The 19,422-nt window shown below is 41.0% G+C and overlaps 1 protein-coding gene across 4 annotated transcripts in view; it reads left to right on the forward strand.

Annotated features, from left to right (window-relative positions):
• LOC140453522 (protein FAM110C-like) overlaps nucleotides 1-19,422 on the forward strand; it is a 163,988-nt gene that overhangs the window by 114,727 nt on the left and 29,839 nt on the right. For 2 of the 4 annotated variants that reach the window (XM_072548273.1, XM_072548272.1), the window contains exon 3: nucleotides 11,014-11,185. The exons of 1 other annotated variant lie outside the window; for it this stretch is intronic. The gene's annotated coding sequence lies outside the window, so the exon portion shown is untranslated. Of the gene's footprint in view, nucleotides 1-11,013; nucleotides 11,186-18,907; nucleotides 19,022-19,422 lie in introns of all 4 variants that reach the window. One more of the 4 variants, XM_072548274.1, reaches the window with a different exon arrangement.

The following is a 19,422-nucleotide window of genomic DNA, read 5'->3' on the forward strand; positions in this document are numbered from 1 at the left end:
TAAATTTGGACTCACGGTCATGTGAAAACTTTAAAGGGGGAGTAACTCACTCTCATGTTCCAAGCACTAGTTCCCACCTTCTGGTGTCGTGTCACGTACAGTGGGATGGGGTGGGGTGGGGTGGGGGGAGTGGGTACAGGTTGCACAAGTTAATGCCACTCTTGGAATTTTTGAAGGTGGTCTTAAAGGAACAGGACTTAACACAGATTCAAATCCATATTACTGTCACTACCCAAATTTGATAAATGTTCCTTCTAAAATGGTCTCAAAAGTTCCAACCAATAATCCATCATATTAACTGGAACCTCAATGGCAGTTGAGTTTTTTTTTAATTCACCCATGGGATATGAGCCTATCAGGCTGGCCAGCATTTATTCCCCCCACTGGCTGCCTTTGAGAGGGTGGTGGTGAGCTGCTGCTGCAGTATATATAAGCTGAAGCAAGACCTACAATGCCCTTAGGGATGTACTTCCAGAAGTTTGATCCAGTGAGGGGCAAAAGGTGCTAAATGTTTATGCAACAAGCTTTTCCTTGCTTTCCAAAATAATGCCACTGGCTGCTTTGTGGCCAACAGAAAGGGCAGATAAGACCTTGATTCAATGTCATTCCCAAAGGTTGGTGTCTCCAGATTTGTAGCACTCTCCCAATACTGTGCTGGGTTTGCAAACCTTGATTACTTGTTCAACTCTCTGAAGTGAGACTTGAAGTCTTCATGCCTCTGGGTCAAAAGAAAATAAGGCAATTGTGAAAACATTGAATGGTATAAGAAATTCTTGACAAACTCATCAATAGCCATATAACCAAGACTCACTATTCGTTAGGAGGATCATTTTCATAGATACATTCTTCATACTGTTCATTTATGGGAAACGTCTCATTTACATAAAAGGGCTCCATGTGTTTTATATTTACATTTGCCTCCACTACGTGTCGCTCAGTTGTGCCAGTCAAAGAAGAAAGCTGAGGGGTAACTGCTGTGATGTTGGGTGACGAGGAAGCCAGGGTAACACTCTGGAAAGGATCAAACATAAAAATATTGTTGGATAAATAGACACAAATATATTATTCGGTGGATGGATATAACACTAGGGCTTGATGGTTTTCTATAAAATGTCTCAACAGTGAATCAACCTCTCTGTAATGATCAAATCCTTATTAATACTTGATAATAAACATTTATCTTTCAATCACTTTCACTAAATGATTTCTTCACTATAATATTGCTGTTTGTACGAGCTTGCTGTGTGTCAATTAGCTGCTGTAAATAGTAGAACATAGAATTGTAAACCACCATTTCTATCACTTTCAACAGGATGTCACAACCAAGCACATCTTCCCCTTCCCTTCCTTGTCAACTTTCTGCAGAGACCATTCCCTCCAGGACACTCTAGTCCACCTCCTCCATTCCCAACATCGCCTCATTCACCCACAGCACCTTCCCTTGCAATTGCAGAAGGTATAATAATTGCCCATTTACCTCCACCCTCCTCACTATCCAAGGCCCCAAACATACTTTCCAAGTGAAGCGGTGATTCACCTGTTCTTCACTCAATCGCGACTCCTGAATTAGCTGTTCACAATGCCGTCTCCTCTTCACTGGGGAGACAAAATGCAGTCCGGGCAACCCCTTCGCCAAGCTCGAAGCTCATTTTCCCATTGGGGATCCTGCAGCCTCTCAGATCCAGCATTGAGTTTCACAACTGTAGAGCCTGATTACGCCTTCCATGTTTTTACCCACCCCACACTCACTCTTATTATGACAGGGGCTGCTTCTAGTACAGTCACCCATTCGTACATGCTTCTCGGCCCATTATCACATTATATGAGTTGCATTCAGCACAGCTAACCCTTTTCTCACTCTTACCTGTTACTATCTCCCATCCCTCTCCACTTCAGATTCAGTATAAATACCACTTTGTCCTAGCTATTGTCAGTTCTGATGAAGAGTCACTGGACTCAAAATACTCACTCTGTTTTCTTCCCACAGGTGCTGCCAGATCTGCTGAGTTTCTCCAGCAACTTCTGCTTTTGTTTCAATTACTGTAATTCATGCATGACAACAGTGCCTAGACTTCAAAAACCCTTTATTATCTGTAAAACACCTTGCGATGTTCTGAAACATAAGTTCTTTATATAAGCATAAGTTCTTTCTTTTATGGGGCTTTCAGTTCAAGCTGGCCAGAACAATAAACACAAATTTGACTCTAATTTACCTGACTCTAACCTTCTGCTATTGTAATGGAGATTAATGGAAACCTAGACTGAACATCTGCAGCTGTTGCGATAAAGAGTTTATATCTGAGATGTCCATCACCTACCTTTTCCCATTTGAAATATTAGATGCTAAGAGTGCGTTTTCGCTTATGGGAGAGACAAGCACTCAGGCAAAACAATTTCAAAATAAAGAGTCTCTCATTTAAAATGGAGATGAAGAGATTTTCTTTTCTTTCAGAGGTTTAATCTTTGGAATTCTCTTCTCGAGAGAACAGGAAGGCAGATTCATTGAAAAGTTTTAAGGCTGACTTAGATAGCTTGATTAACAAGAGAGTCAAGTGTTTAACACATAGACAAGAAGATAGAAACAATTTACTGCAGATGCTGGAATCTGTACTGAAAACAACAAATGCTGGAGATCACAATGGGTCAGACAGCATCCACAGCATCCACAGAGAGAGAGAACAAGCTCATGTTTCGAGTCTACATGACTCTTCACAGGAGTAGAGTTGGGGTCACAATCAATTAGCCATGATCTTAACAAATGGCAGAATGGAGAAAGGCTTACTCCTGCTCCTAATTTGTATGCATGTATTGAGTGAGTTATTGCTATTTCCAGCATTTTATTTTTGCTGTTGTGGGACATTGCTGTGCACAAATTGTTTGCTATGTTTCCTATATTAGAACAGTGAATACACTTCAGAAGTACGTCATTACTATAAAGTGTTTTGTGTTGACTCAGGGTGACAGAGGAATTACTAAACGCAAGTTAATTCTTATGATACAAAATTCAGTCGCAGAGAGATTGCTCAGCTTTAAACTCATTTGAACAGAAAAATCACTTCAAAAAGCAATAATAATTTATAATCTAAGACTAAAACATATGCAATTAACCTGGTTGAAATTATATTTCCAGCAGTTACCCAAAAAGGGCATACTTGCAGTTCTATTGCTCACTGAAAGGAAGAACTACATTTCAATAGCACCTTTCACCACTCAAACACCCCAAAGCCATTTGCATCTAATTACGTACTTTTCAAGGGAACTCCAGATTCTATTTTATTTGTTCACTGTAAATAACTACCATTTTTGTAATATGCAATGGAGTATTTACATTATATTAAATAGTCTGAATTATAAATACAAGGAAGCCTCAGTGGTGAACATCAGGAGGCATCTAATCTGGGAGCTCCAGTGGTGTATATACGCAATAACAGAACCATGGTAGAAATTTACAAGCAGGAATCTAATTAAGGGTCTTGCATTGTTTAGAAATCGAAATAATGGTCTATCCGGATTGAGTAACAGTCTGGAATCCAATGGTAAGGTGCAAGAAGTTTATACTTCAAGTCGAGATACCGTGGACTAAGTTAGATGCTAAAATCTAATTGGGCAGCTTTTCTGACAGTGGGATGGGGCGTTGACTTTATACATTGAATGAAGATACCTGGAGAGTTAAAGGCTGGAGGGTTGTGAATCTTTGGAGTCTTTTCACCATAGAGCTGTGAATGCTCAGTCATTGAGTTTCCATCATTACAATCAATAGATTGTTTGGCACAATAAGGATCAATGAATAAAGCAAGAAGGTAGATCACTCATGATCTTATTGAAACAGGTTCAAGTGGTGTTTGCCACCAACCCTTCCATCCCTCCCACCATCGCCCTGCAATTTCATACATTTGTACATTTTTCTCTTGAATGATGCCTCACATGTCACCTCAGTTACCTTTACTTGGGCTCTTTGTCTTCTTAGCGCCAACTTCCGTTTTTCTTCAAAAAGCGAATCAACAATTAGTGTCAATGCACATGGCAACAAATCAGCTATGTATTTCTAGTAATGTTGATAAATGAGTGTTCTCTTCTGCTGTGCTGGTGCTTACCTCGACAGTATAGCATGATACAGATTATCACCACCGACAGAGGCAGAATGCTGAAAAAGTACCATTTATTTGTGGTTTCAGTGTGTTCAACTGGTATTAACGGAGCATCAAAAGCTTCTGAAAAACACACACTGCGCATGAACAATCCATATAGGACGTGAACAATGTATAATATACCCATACAAGCAATTTTTCCCACCCAATGTTCTGTTACCAATTTCTACTCTGTAGACGTTGTTTTTGATTTGATGTTCTCTGTGTGTCTCTCTCACATAGACTCAATGATATGGGACATAAAAGTTTTTTGTTATAATTCTTGCTAGCCAAACAGCCCCATTGATCTCATCAACATAAAAGGTAATGATGCCTGTGGGTGTGACCGTCTCCATTTCAGGCACCTAGTGTCGACATTCAACACTGCCATGTCAAATCAGGATAATTATAAATATTTTCTAATAGACCTGTTCACAGGCACAATTGCACACTGCTGGAGTGGATGGGTCTTGAATCTCAGCATCCTGGCCCAGGAGTAGGGATATCACCACTGCACCACAAGGGCCCTCCAGCATAGCTATGTGGAGAGAGTAAAGTTCCTTGTACTCTTTCCCTATGATGCGCTTAAGCCCACTTTGGAACTGTTTCCTATTTAATGCATCAATGGGAACTTGGACCCTAATTTGATTCTGTTCAAGTTCCTTTCGAGTCCTACAGAGGCAAGTCAGATAGTTTCAATGAGCTGGGAATAACTATTGGACATAGGCATGTAAAAAACTTCTGATTTGTACATAAAACACTCCCAGACTTGATCCTAGATGAGGCGGCTTCTCTGCATCCTTGACATCTGGTTTTCCTGTATCTAGGGTGTCGTAACAGGCATGCACAGCATTCATGAAACCATGTTGAATACAGAGTGTAAAATGTTCAAGGTGTTAAGAAAGGAAAATAAAGAAAATATATTGCAGGAGAAAAAGGAGAAACTTTGACATTAAAACCTGAAGGAAAACAAGTTGGAATAAAATTAATATATCAATAAACAAATTATATAGGCTTGTGAGGAGGAGGAAAAACAAATATCTCCATTGAAGCTGTTGCCAGAAAGCAAGGTGAATGAAAAAGAGTTATTAGAAAATCTGAGATTGGATGGAAAAAGTAAGTTTGAAGAGGAGAGAAACAAACTTCTCATAAGAACGTCAACAATTATTAAGTGAAAACATTGAAAGCATAACTTCAGTGGAGTGCCTTTATGTTAAAGTAGAAAACAATGGTAATTTAGTTGCAATGAATTAGGTAATAGGAGTTATATCTGATTCACATGTTACATTAGTGTAGAACAGATATTTACTAACGAATCTGTTCAAAGATTTATGACGCACCTGTGGAGTTGGATGGGCACTTGAATCCAGATCTCCTGCTTTAGAGGTACAGATACTACCACTGCACCACAAGATTCTCCTGTGTTAGTGTAGAATATTATCTGCACCTCAGTGGTCCTCAAGTATCATACACTCAGCCTATTCACTCTTTAAATCAATGTGCATTCAGGGTATCCTGAGGAACCAATGCTCAATGCTGAACCCAGGGTAGGACAATCCTACTCTTTGCATTCTTTTCAATCAAGAAAAGGAAGAGAAAGACTACATTGTGTGTTCTTGTGTGTTTAATAATGAGGTACATTTAAATAATTACCGGTCACATTTACAACAATGGAATGACCCCTTGCCATCACATTTCCTTGAGAAGCTTCACATCGGAATGTGCCACTGTCACTGTAGTTGAGGGCGGCGATCTTGTAACTGACAAGTAAGTTTCCTTGCTGGTCATGGTTGAAACTAAGCCCGTTTGTAGACACCGGGTGACAACGGTGTGCCTCAATTATGCACCAGTATACTACAGGCTTTTGTTCTTTACCAGTACAGAATTCAACTGTACAATTTAGTGTTAGACTATCTCCCACGGTGAGGTGCAACGTAGATCGGGGATAGATTACTCTCACTGGACAGGCATAATTTCCATTTCCTGAAATAGAGAAGCTGTAGGTCAATCTATGTACCATTTCTACACTGCCTTCTCATCACATTCCATGTATTTTTTAATACCTATACAACAGCCCTCCAGAAACAACACCTACTCTTTAAATGTACCTTTAGATTTGAACTTGAGAGTTTCTGATATTGATTTTTCCAGAGGGAGTTGGCGATATCAAAGAATGTTGGCTCCCGGTCATGTTTTCATGCAGTGCTCTTGAGTAAGAATGACATACTCCCAAGAGCGACTGAATATTTTCCTGTTTGCATTTAAATCAATTATTCTCATAAATCAACAAAAGGTTCCAGAATCATTTCAGTTTCAGCAATTTTTCTTGTCTTATCTCAGTGGATAGCACTCTGATCTCTCAGTTACTGTTGAACTGTAGTTCTGGACTCAGGAATTGCTGCATTGTTGGAGATACAGTCTTTGGAGGAAACATTTAAAAGAGGCCTGTCTGCTTCCACTGGTGCAGGCAAAAAAAAAATTCTTCATGCCATTCAAAGAACAGCAGATGTGTGCTGCCTGGTGTCTTGGCCAATATTCATTACAAAGACAACACCTTGCCATTATCCTGTTGCTGCTAATTGGACTTGCAAATTAAGATTGTGACAACATTTCAAAAGTACTCCTTTGGCGAGAAAAAAACTCCTTGCTTCATCCTGGCTTTAGAAATGTAAGTCCTTCATTCTGACCAATTAGAATCATAGAGTCATAGAGATGCACAGGATGGAAACAGACCCTTCGGTCCAACACGTCCATGCCGACCAGATATCCCAACCCAATCTAGTCCCACCTGCCAGCACCCGGCCCATATCCCTCCAAATCCTTCCTAATCATATACCCATCCAAATCAACTGTAACCCCCAAATACACGCCACTATTCTGAATTTCACTTACTTATACCATTTGCTTGGTTTGGATTCATGTTTATGCTGTCCAGCGCCAATTCAGTTTCTGAATTACCATGAGATAAGCCATGGCATTTAGAGTTCCATTGATCACATAGTTGTCTCTGTCAGACATTGACTTAAATTTCACTGCAATGAAATTATTACTCCATTGCAATGCTGTGATAATGGAGTGTGGCTGGAAGTACCATCATTAGTCATGAGGTTATTTATAAAAGACCCCATGGAACTATTTAAGGATGAGCACCGATGTTCGAGTGCCATGTCTGAAAAATCGTCTCCACTCCACATCACATTAGTGACATGCTTTTGTATAGTATCTTTTATGTCATAAAACGTCCTGAACTGCTTCACAGGCGTATTCTCAAACAGCATTCGGTGCCAATCCACAAGAGGAGTTTCCCCTTCAAGTTATGCATGGTCCTGACTTGGAACTATATTGCGGCTCCTTCACTGTCACTGTGTTCAAAGCCTGGAACTCCCTTTCTAACAGCACTGTGAATATTGTTAAGAAAAATTTATAACTTCAAGTTTGAATTATAATTTTGCACCATTTGTGTTAAGAAGGTGAAAACTTGGTTAGTGATTTTTAGAGATTCTTTTGTGAGTTGGGATTTTGGTGTTGAGAAGTCTGGAAGTTTGCTTCATTTACTTTTTTTTATAAACTTGATTTGAAGAGTTAGAGGGTTGAGAATTAACTGCTTAACACATTATAAAAAATATTATACTGCTCATTAGTGACCAAGTCCATTGATGCAGAGAAATAGAACAAAGCAGAAAGCATGCGCATACCAGAAATGGTATGCTGAATGCTGAATTTCGGGAAATTCATAGTGAGATTATTTGCAGTTTGTTTTCGGTGTCTCAGGGAGACACTAGATGAAGGAAATAGGGGATCTAACAAATGAATAGAAATTAGCTGACAGGAAATGGTTGCAATAGTGTGAGCTTCTTGACATCTGTAACCTTTTACTTTGTCCAGTGAAACAAGTTTGCACTTTTCTTGTGTGTTAAGTGTTTTATCTTTTGTCTTAAAAGTACACTGGCAGCCTCTTGTGAGTGTATTCAGTAACTGATGGCTTAAGAAAAGTCAGGTTTCACCCTAGGATTTCACTTGATAAGTATTAAAATCAGCTGGAATCCTACAAATTAACCAATACCACTTAGACTGCAATGCTTCAAAAGGTGATTCACCATAACCTTCTCAAAGACAATAATAATGTGAAATAAATATTGGGTTAGCCGGTAATCCCCACATTATGTGAATGAATAAATGGAACAACATGTTCGAGATGGCCAAACACGCTTGGTCAGGGAGTAGGCTTTATGGAGCATTTTAAAGGAGTAAAGAGAAGTGGAGATGTTTAAAGATGGCATTTCAGAGCTTAGGGCCCAGCAGACAAGTGCATGGTTGCTATTGATGGTTGCCAATAATGTTCCAAAAATCGTCATTGCACAAGAGCCAGAGTTATAGGACCACAGAGATCTGTAAGGGTTGTCAAGAAAGATGAAGTTACAGAGTCCAGGTAGGAGACAGGCCATGCAGAAATTTGCAAACAAGTGTGAGAATGCTTAAAACTAAGTGATGCCTATTTCCAGAGCCCATGTAGCTCAGTAAGTGCAGCGCTGAGGGGTGAGCAAGATTTGGTTGGAGTTAACTGCAGAGTTTTGGATGAGTTCAAGTTTATGGAGGATGGTGGCTGCGAGTTCCATCACTGGAGTAGTGGAGCAGAGATGAAGATGGAGGATGGGAGGTCTGCAGATGCTGGAATCAGAGTTGAGAGTGTGTGGCTGGAAAAGCACAGCAGGACAGGTAGCATCTGAGGAGCAGCAAAATCAAAATTTCGGGCAAAGGACCTTCATCAGGAATGAGGCAGGGAGCCTCGAGGGTGGAGAGGTAAATGGGAGAGGGGTGGGGCTGGGGAGAACGTAGCTGAGAGTGCAATAGGTGGACGAAGGTAGTGATGCAGGTGATAGGTCAGAGAGGAGGGTGAAGCGGATAGGTGGGAAGGAAGATTGAAAGGTGGGACAGGTCATGAGAACATGCTGAGCTGGAAGATTGGAACTGAGGTAAGGTGGGGGGATGGGAAATGAAGAAACTGGTCCACGCCCCCTAAGAAGCCACCCTCCCCTTCTGGCACCTTCCCCTGCCACCGCAGGAATTGCAAAACCTGCGCCACACCTCCCCCCTCACCTCCTTCCAAGGCCCCAAAGGAGCTTCCACATCCATCAAAGTTTCACCTGCACTTCCACATATGTCCTTTATTGTACCTGTTGCTCCCAATGCGGTCTCCTCGACATTGGGGAGACTGGACGCCTTCTTGCAGAGCGCTTTGGAGAACATCTCGGGACACTTGCATCAATCAACCCCACTACCCCGTGGCCGAACATTTCAACTCCCCCTCCCACTCTGTCGAGGACATACAGGTCCTGGCCCTCCTTCATTGCCACTCCCTCATCACCCAACACCTGGAGGAAGAACGCCTCATCTTCCGCCTCGGAATACTTCAACCCCAGGGCAGCAAACCCCACCTTGCCTCAGTTCCAACCTTCCAGCACCGCCCTCATGATCTGTCCGACCTGCCAATCTCCCTTCCCGCCTATCCACTCCACTCTCCTCTCCTACCTCACGTTTACCCCCACCTCCATCTGCCTATTGCACTCTCAGCTACCTTCTCCCCAGCCCCACCTCCCTCCCATTTATCTCTCCACCCCCAAGGCTCCCAGCCACATTCCTGATGAAGGACTTTTCCCTGAAGCGTTGATTTTCCTGCACCTTGGATGATGCCTGACTTGCTGTGCTTTTCCAGCAACACACTCTCAACAATGAAAATGGAGGATGTTAGGTAAGGGATTGGTTGAGAGATAGAGGTATTGGCTAAAGAAGGGAATTGTGAAATAGACAGAAGGCAGTGATTTTAATTAACCTACTGGTTACTCATTAAATTCAATGATTGTGGAATCTTGCTGTGTACCATTTGTTGGTATTTCAACATTGATTGTACTTCAAAAGTAAAGAATTGGCTGTAAACTGTTTATATTGGCTTAGAGATTTGAAAACATGGTTGAGTAAAAATTTCACTTCTATGAATGTTGTTGTGGTTCTGTTCGCCGAGCTGGGAATTTGTCTTGCAAATGTTTCGTCCCCTGTCTAGGTGACATCCTCAGTGCTTGGGAGCCTCCTGTGAAGCGCTTCTGTGCTGTTTCCTCCGGCATTTATAGTGGCCTGTCTCTGCCGCTTCCGGTTGTCAGTTCGAGCTGTCCGCTGTAGTGGCCGGTATATTGGGTCCAGGTCGATGTGTTTGTTGATAGAGTCTGTGGATGAGTGCCATGCCTCTAGGAATTCCCTGGCTGTTCCCTGTTTGGCTTGCCCTATAATGGTAGTGTTGTCCCAGTCAAATTCATGATGCTTGTCGTCTGTGTGCGTGGCTACTAAGGATAGCTGGTCGTGTCGTTTCGTGGCTAGTTGGTGTTCATGGATACGGATGGTTAACTGTCTTCCTGTTTGTCCGATGTAGTGTTTTGTACAGTCCTTGCATGGGATTTTGTACACTACATTGGTTTTGCTCATGTTGGGTATCGGGTCCTTCGTTCTGGTGAGTTGTTGTCTGAGCGTGGCTGTTGGTTTGTGTGCTGTTATGAGTCCTAGTGGTCGCAGTAGTCTGGCTGTCAGTTCAGAAATGCTCCTGATGTATGGTAGTGTGGCTAGTCCTTTAGGTTGCGGCATGTCCTCGTTCTGTTGTCTCTCCCTTAGGCACCTGTTGATGAAATTGCGAGGGTATCCGTTTTTGGCGAATACTTTGTATGGGTGTTCCTCTTCCTCTTTTTGTAGTTCTGGTGTGCTGCAGTGTGTTGTGGGCCTTTGGAATAGTGTCCTGATGCAACTTCGTTTGTGTGTGTTGGGGTGGTTGCTTTCATAGTTTAGGACTTGGTCTGTGTGTGTGGCTTTCCTGTAAACCTTTGTGGTGAATTCTCATCAACAGATGCCTAAGGGAGAGACAACGGAACGAGGACATGCCGCAACCTAAAGGACTAGCCACACTACCATACATCAGGAGCATTTCTGAACTGACAGCCAGACTACTGCGACCACTAGGACTCATAACAGCACACAAACCAACAGCCACGCTCAGACAACAACTCACCAGAACAAAGGTGAGTTGGATTCCAGGAGACTGCAGCATCAATAAGCTTCTGACATTTTGCATGCTAAATCTTTAACATGTTTAACTCCACCAGCAGTGGAGATACCCAACATGAGCAAAACTAATGTAGTGTCCAAAATCCCATGCAAAGACTGCACAAAACACTACATCGGACAAACAGGAAGACAGTTAACGATCCGTATACACGAACACCAACTAGCCACGAAACGACACGACCAGCTATCCTTAGTAGCCACACACACAGATGACAAGCAACATGAATTCGACTGGGACAATACTACCATTATAGGGCAAGCCAAACAGGGAACAGCCAGGGAATTCCTAGAGGCATGGCACTCATCCACAGACTCTATCAACAAACACATCGACCTGGACCCAATATACCGGCCACTACAGCGGACAGCTCGAACTGACAACCAGAAGCGGCAGAGACAGGCCACTATAAATGCCGGAGGAAACAGCACAGAAGCACTTCACAGGAGGCTCCCAAGCACTGAGGATGTCACCTAGACAGGGGACGAAACGTTTGCAAGACAAATTCCCAGCTCGGCGAACAGAACCACAACAATGAGCACCCGAGCTACAAATCTTCTCCCAAACTTTGAACTTCTATGAATGTAGCTTATGATTTTCCATCCATTCATTTTCGATAGACTGTAAACTCCAGTTGAAGTATAACTGAAGAGGCAAATAACTCAGAAGACGAACAAAGGCAGGGGAGTCCAGAGATCTGAGACCAGTCAGCTGCTTCATAATGACATGATTTGCAAAAACATATTGTCCTTTCTCCAGTTCTAATTCAAGTAAATCAACATTTCTGAATATATTTGCAGAGTTTATCCTCCTACAATGAGTTGACCTCCATCTTACAGTTGATTATGGGTCTGGTTATTTACATAGTTGCAAACCTGCTGGTGGAGTTAAACATGTTAAAGATTTAGCATGCAAAATGTCAGAAGCTTATTGATGCTGCAGTCTCCTGGAATCCAAATTAAAACAGGATTAATATGAAAATTACAGCGATTAGTGGCATGTCAAGTTATCTGTCATGAGGTGCAGTCACCCAAATTGTTGTGTATCCAGCAACATTTCTACTGTTAACGTATGCTTTGGTATGTACCTCTCCCTTATACCCTACTATTCCAGTTTATCAATCTTTTTCAAGGCTACCATTTAAGACTCAGTATTGTAGGAACAAAGAGTTAATTTACATTTATTCCAATATATAATTCACTTTGAGTTTAATTTTTTTTCCTGCCCCTTGAAAATATTCAGTAAAAAGAATTTTAATTGACAGTAGAGCAGGATGTCTATCTCTGCCTCCACATTGAAAAAGATGCACTATTTTATCTGTACACCCATATGTATGTGGCTCAAGATGTGTGAAAGGATGGTGAAGCCACAGTGAGTCCAATCCGCACACAGTAATGTGACTATGAACCATGTGTTAACTTTGCAATCTGCAAAATCACTAATACCCCTAAGTGCCAGCAGCAAAGGACATAAAACCAAATATATAGCTTCATCCCAAAAGTCTTATTCAAAAATCTTCAAGGTGAATAACATAATAGCTTGAAATACCATCTTCACTTTTTTTCCTTCATAGATGTCAATGAACTTAGCAGAGAATATATAATATAGTTTAGATGGGGAAGAATATTTGTGCATTTTTAGAATAAAAATAGTTTGCAAAGTTAACAAATAGTTCATAATCACATTACCATGTGCAGACTGGTCTCACTGTGGTTCCATGACCTCCTCACGCATCTTGAGCCACATATATATGTGTAAACAGATAAAATGTACAGAGAATGCCTCTACTTCAATGTTGCTACAGTGATAAACATCCTGCTTTACTAATGGCTCCTCATACCAAAGGGACCATACAAAGAGTCATGGAGATGTACAGCAGACCAGATATCCTAAATTAATCTAGTCCTATTTGCCGCCTCTTGGCACATATCCCTGTAAACCCTTCCTATTCATATACCCATCCAGAGCCTTTTAAATGTTATGATGTAGAGGTGCCGGTGTTGGTCTGGGGTGGACAAGGTCAGAAGTTACTCAACACCAGGTTGTAGTCCAACAGGTTTATTTGAAATCGCAAGCTTTTTGAGCGCTGCCCCTTTGTCAGGTGTAGTTACCTTCACTCGACGAAGGAGCAGCACTCCAAAAGCCTGTGATTTCAAATAAACCTGTTGGACTATAACCCACTGTCATGTGACTTCTGACTTACAAATGTTGTATTTGTACCAGCCTCCACCACTCCCTCTGGCAGCTCATTCCATACTTCTGAGTGAAGATGTTGTCCCATAGTCCCTTTAAATCTTTCCTCTCTCACCTTAAACCTATGCCCTCTAGTTTTGGACTCCTCTACTCTGGGGGAATAGGCCTTGACTATTCACCCTATCCATGCAACTCGTGATTTTATAAACCTCTATGAGGTCACCCCTTAGCCTCCTACACTCCACAGAAAATAGCCCCAGCCTATTTGGCCATTCCCTATAGCTAAAACTCTCCAACCATTTCAACATTCTTATCAATCTTTTCTGAACCCTTCCAAGTTTAACAACATAATCTTTCCTAAAGGAATGAGTCGAGAATTGAAAGCAGTACTCCAAAAGTGCCCTAACCAATGTCTTATACAGCTGCAACAACTCCTGTACTCTATGCCAGGGGTAGGGAACCTGCAGCCTTCTCGGCCATTGTGTGTGGCCTTTTGAATTAATCCAAATTTTGCAGAACAAATCTTTTCTTTTTTATTAATATGTTTTTTTCATCCTCTATTATTTTTATTTTAATCTTAAAATAAATGTATTTAAAATACCAGAGTAAAAGAAAATTCAACAAAATAATCCTCACAGACTGACCGCCACAATTAAAAAATTGGCAAATCATAAGGGCTATTTCGACACCTGCTATGCTCATGATTTAGTTATAATGTGACTCTAGAATGTTCGTTACCTTCTCTGCCTGACTGGCGCCACTACCGTTGCATTTCTGTGTGATATCATGTCAAAGCAAAATGACTTGAATATAAAACCAGGTCTATATACGATATGTGGCAAGCAATCCAAACATTTCGATAAAAGCTATCTTTTTTCAAAACTCTTCTTCTTCAAAAGGAAATTTCAGATGAACATTTTCCCCAGTTAGCAAAGGTCATTGATGAACAGGAGGATTCTTGCGAATCATTTGAAGAGTACGCAGCTGTTATAGACTTATTAATTGGAGAATACGATGAAAGGTTCTCTGACTTTGAGAATCATGACATCACACTCAAATTAGCATTTCAACCTCATCTAGTTGATGTCTCCAAGCTCCTAAAGAACTACAGATGGAATTGATTGAGCTCTTAAAAGATGACATTTTTAAGTCTTTATTTGACACTAAGAAAGATCCGATTGAAATATGGAAAAATGCAATAGAATACCCATGCCTTCGGCAACGTGCATGAAAAATGCTTTCTTGCTTTTCAACCACTTATTGCTGCAAATCTACATTCTCCTACTTAACCAAAATCAAGATGCCCTTACGGTCACAAATGATGGATATCCATCTAGAGGATCAGCTAAAACTGCAGACCTCCACGCTGCAACCAAATATTTAAATACTTTCCTACAAAAAGCAGTCACAACAAAGTCATTAAAAGGTTAGTTAACGTTAGAATTAACATTTTTTTCATTTTCTTTAGTTAGTTAGTACATAGTAGCTAGATTTGTACAAAATAATGTGAATTTTGAAGAATATATAATTGAAGTTTCTTGGATGCAGCTTTCTTAGATTACAACTAACATAATGCGTCCTTCCAACATGAAAAGGTTCCCCACCTCTGCTCTATGCACTGACCAATAAAAGCAAGAATACCAACCACCTTCTCTTCTACCCTGTTTACCTGTGATTCCACTTTCAAGGAACTATGAGCCTGCACTCCAAAGTCCCTTTGTTCAGCAACACTTCCCATTACCTTACTATTAGCTCTATAAGTCCCCCCCTGATTTGCCCTACCAAAATGTAGCACCTCACATTTAATGAGACAAATTTCCATCTGCCACTCCTCGGCCCATTAGCCCATCTGATCAAGATCTCGTACTCTGAGGTAACCTTCGTCACTGTCCACTACACCACCAATTTTGGTGCCATCTGCAAATTTACTAACCATACCTCCCATATTCACATGAATAGCATTTATATAAATAAAAAACGCAGTGGACCCAGCACAACACTGGTCACAGGCCTACAGACTGAAAAGCATCGCTCCACCACCACCCTCTGTCTCCTACTTTCTAGCTAATTTTGTATCCAAATGGCTAGGTCTCACTGTATTCCATATGATCTAACCTTGTTAACCATTCTACCATGTGGAACCTTATTGAACACCTTACTGAAATCCATATAGATTACATCCACCACTCTGCCTTCATCAATCCTCCTGATCACTTATTCAAAAAACTAAGTCAAGTTAGTCAGATACAATTTCCCACATATAAAGCCATGCTGACTATCCCTAATCAATCCTCACCTTTCCAAATACATGTAAATCCTGTCCCTCAGGATTCCCTCCACCATCGACATCAGGCTCACTGTTCTATAGTTTCCTGACTTTTTCTGACCCCCTTTCTTAAATAGTAGCATCATGTTAGCCAACCTCCAGTCTTCTGGCACTATGGATGATACAAATATCTCAGCAATGGGCCCAGGAATCACTTCCCCAGCTTCCCACAAATTTCTAGAGCACACCTGATTTGGTCTTAGGAATTTATCCACCTTTATGTGTTTTTAAGACATCCAACATCTCCTTCAATGTAAAATGGACACTTTTCAAGATATCGCTGTTGCTGATGCAAAATACTTGTTTATTATTTCCCCTATCTCCTGCAGTCCCACACATAGGATTCTCCTTAACACTGTTTGCCAAAGCTATCTCACGTCCCCTTTTTGCCCTCCTGGTTTCCCTCTTAAGTGTACTCCTACTGCCTTTTTACTATTCTAGGGATTCACTTAATCTCTGCTGTCTAAACCTGACATATGCTTCCTTCTTGACCAGAACCTAAATTTCTCTAGTCATCCAGAATTCCCTACATCCACAGCTTTGCCCTTCATCCTAACAGGGACATACTGTCTCTGGACTCTCATTATTTTATGAATGCTTCCCTCTTTCCAGCCATCCCTTTATCTGCAAATATCCAGTCCCCGCCCAAATCAACTTTTGAAAGTTTCTTGCTGAATGCTGTCAAAATTGGCCTTCCTCAAATTTAGAACTCTTGACTTTTAGATCTGGTCTATCCTTTTCCATCACTATTTTAAAACTAACAGAATTATGATCTCTTGTCCTAAAGTGCACATCCACTGACACCTCACTCACTTGCCCTGCCTTATTTCTGAAGCGTAGGTCAAGATTTGCACCTTCTCTAGTAAGTACATCCACATATTGAATAAGTAAAGTTTCTTGTACACACCTAACAAATTTCTTGCCATTCAATCCCTTAACAAAATGGTAGTCCCAGTCTATGTTTGGAAAATTAAAATTCTCTTCCATTACCATTGTTTTATTCCTCCAGTTAACTGAGATCTACTTTCAAATTTGCTTCTCAATTTCCCTCTCACTGTTGGGGCATCTATAGTGCAATCTCAATAAGGTGATCACTCCTTTCTTATTTCTCAGTTCCATGCAAATAACTTTACTGGACATATTCCCTGGAATATCCTCCATAGGTATAGACGTGGTGTTATCTCTAATCAATAACACCACTCCCTCTCCTCTCTTGCCGCCCTCTCCCCGAATCCCCCTCCCCCCCCCTCCCCCCCCTCGCCCCGCAATTTCTATCGTTCCTATTTGCATTAATCTGCCAGTCATAGAGTCATAGAGATGTACAGCATGGAAACAGACCCTTCAGTCCAACCCGTTCATGCCGACCAGATATCCCAACCCAATCTAGTCTCACCTGCCAGCACCCGGCCCATATCCCTCCAAACCCTTCCTATTCAAATACCCATCCAAATGCCTCTTAAATGTTGCAATTGTACCAGCCTCCACCACTTCCTCTGGCAGCTCATTCACCCTCTGTATGAAAAAGTTGCCCCTTTGGTCTCTTTTATATCTTTCCCCTCTCACCCTAAACCTATGCCCTCCTTTCTGGAGTCCCCCACCCCAGGGAAAAGACTTTGCCTATTTAACCTTTCCATGCCCCTCATAATTTTGTAAACTTCTATAAGGTCACTCCTCAGCCTCCGACGCTCCAGGGAAAACAGCCCCAGCCTGTTTCGCCTCTCCCTATAGCTCAACATCCTTGTAAGTCCTGGCAACATCCTTGTAAGTCTTTTCTGAACCCTTTCAAGTTTCACAACATCTTTCTGATAGGAAGCCTGTCCATTCCTGAGTAAAGTTTCTGTAATTGCTATGATATCCCAGTCCTATGTTCTTAACCATGCCCTATGTTCATCTGCCAGGCCTCTTGCATTGAAGTAAATGCAGTTAAATTTGTCAGTTCCACCTCGTACAAATGATTGTTAAAAATTGCAACTTTTAAATTCAGTGAGTTGGGAACATAACTTGATTAAAAGTTTTAGAACTTGCTCAATCTCTAATTATAAATTTCTGCATATCCTTGTCCATATCTTGGTCAATATTGCATTCCTCTGATTCTGGCTTTTTATGCAGTCCCTCCTGACCTTTGCTCACTGTTCTAGCCTAGTCTTCAACAAATTGGGTTTAATTTCTGATATCTTCTGAAGTCAGTCCATTACTTTCTCTCCCCTTTCAAAACCCATCGAGTAAATCTCTCTTTCCTGACCCAATCAGCTTTTCTGCATGCCTATCTCAGAATCATCAAGAAATGTCCTTTTATATTAAACCTCCTAAATTGAAGTAAGGTTACATAATGTGGCTGAGAATTGTGACATTCAACCACCACATAAATCTTCTCACATTCCAATTCCTCATCCCAAACCCGTCCCATTCCTGTATTATCTTCTCATGTCTGTATTAGTTCTCTTCTTAAATGGATCAAATACCCTGTAATCCACACACGCCCCAGGATGGTTTGTTTCACAGTTTCACCACGCATTCTTCATATTTGATGACTCTGTACATCTCTCATATTTATGTGTCCTTATTCTAAATTTATCTAACAGTTGAAAACATATTTCATATTCACCAAATCTCTTCATAATTTTAGAGCTGTCTTATGGAAATCAGCAATGGCCCTTATATAGTCTTCAATGAATCACCGTGCACAGTCTGAACTAGAATTGGTGACACATGAGATTTTGAAGTTCACCTTTATATTGCAGTGTGGTGTGTCAATGAGACCCTTACGTCAACCTCAATATCCTTACTGCCTGTTGTATTAAAAAATACACTCCCATCCATTAACTGCAAGAAGCTACTCCTGGTAGTTCAGTGAATAAAGAAAAAGAAATTTCTTTTCATCCACCAAGAAACCAACAATGCCAGATATTAATAGATTGCCGCTTAACACCACTCGAAGCGCTCTTTGAGACCTAAACTCTCAACGTTAACAATACAACTTCAAATCTGATGAAGTTTGGACAGTTCACAGGAAATCATGGATAATCGTCTCATGAAAGATTGGATACAAAAGATCCTTGGTTTGGATTTTCTACAGTATTTATGGGTAATCCTAAATTACATCTAGATAACCCGTGGCAGATTAAAAACTAAAAATCTTTAATTTTGTTTGATTCATAGGATGAGGGTTTTGCTGGATAGACGAGCAGTTATTGCCCATCCCAAATTGCCCAGAGAGCGGTTAAGAATCAACTATGTTGCTATGGGTCTGGAGTCACATATAGACCAGACGCGGTAAGGATGGCAGTTACCCTCCCTAAAGGACATTTGTGAACCAGATGGGTTTTCCAACAATTGGCAATGGATTCAAGGTCATCATTAATTCCAGCCTCTTAAATTCAGATTTTATTGAATTCAAATTCTACCATCTGTAATGTTGAGATTCAAACCCCAGTCCCTAGAACATTACTTGGATCTCTAGATTAACAGTCCACAAGGACATTGCCTCCCAGTTTGTGATTGTGGTTACTCACAATAGGCCATGATAGCTAATGGGTCAATGTCCAATCCACAAATGCAAAGGAGATACCACAATAATACATGCTACTATTCCCAACACAATGATCAGGTTCAGCCATTTAAAATCTAAATATAAATGTCCGCTGTTTTCCTACATTTCTATCAGCAATACAATT

This window comes from Chiloscyllium punctatum, chromosome 27, assembly GCF_047496795.1.
Source record: "Chiloscyllium punctatum isolate Juve2018m chromosome 27, sChiPun1.3, whole genome shotgun sequence".
Taxonomy (NCBI): domain Eukaryota; kingdom Metazoa; phylum Chordata; class Chondrichthyes; order Orectolobiformes; family Hemiscylliidae; genus Chiloscyllium; species Chiloscyllium punctatum.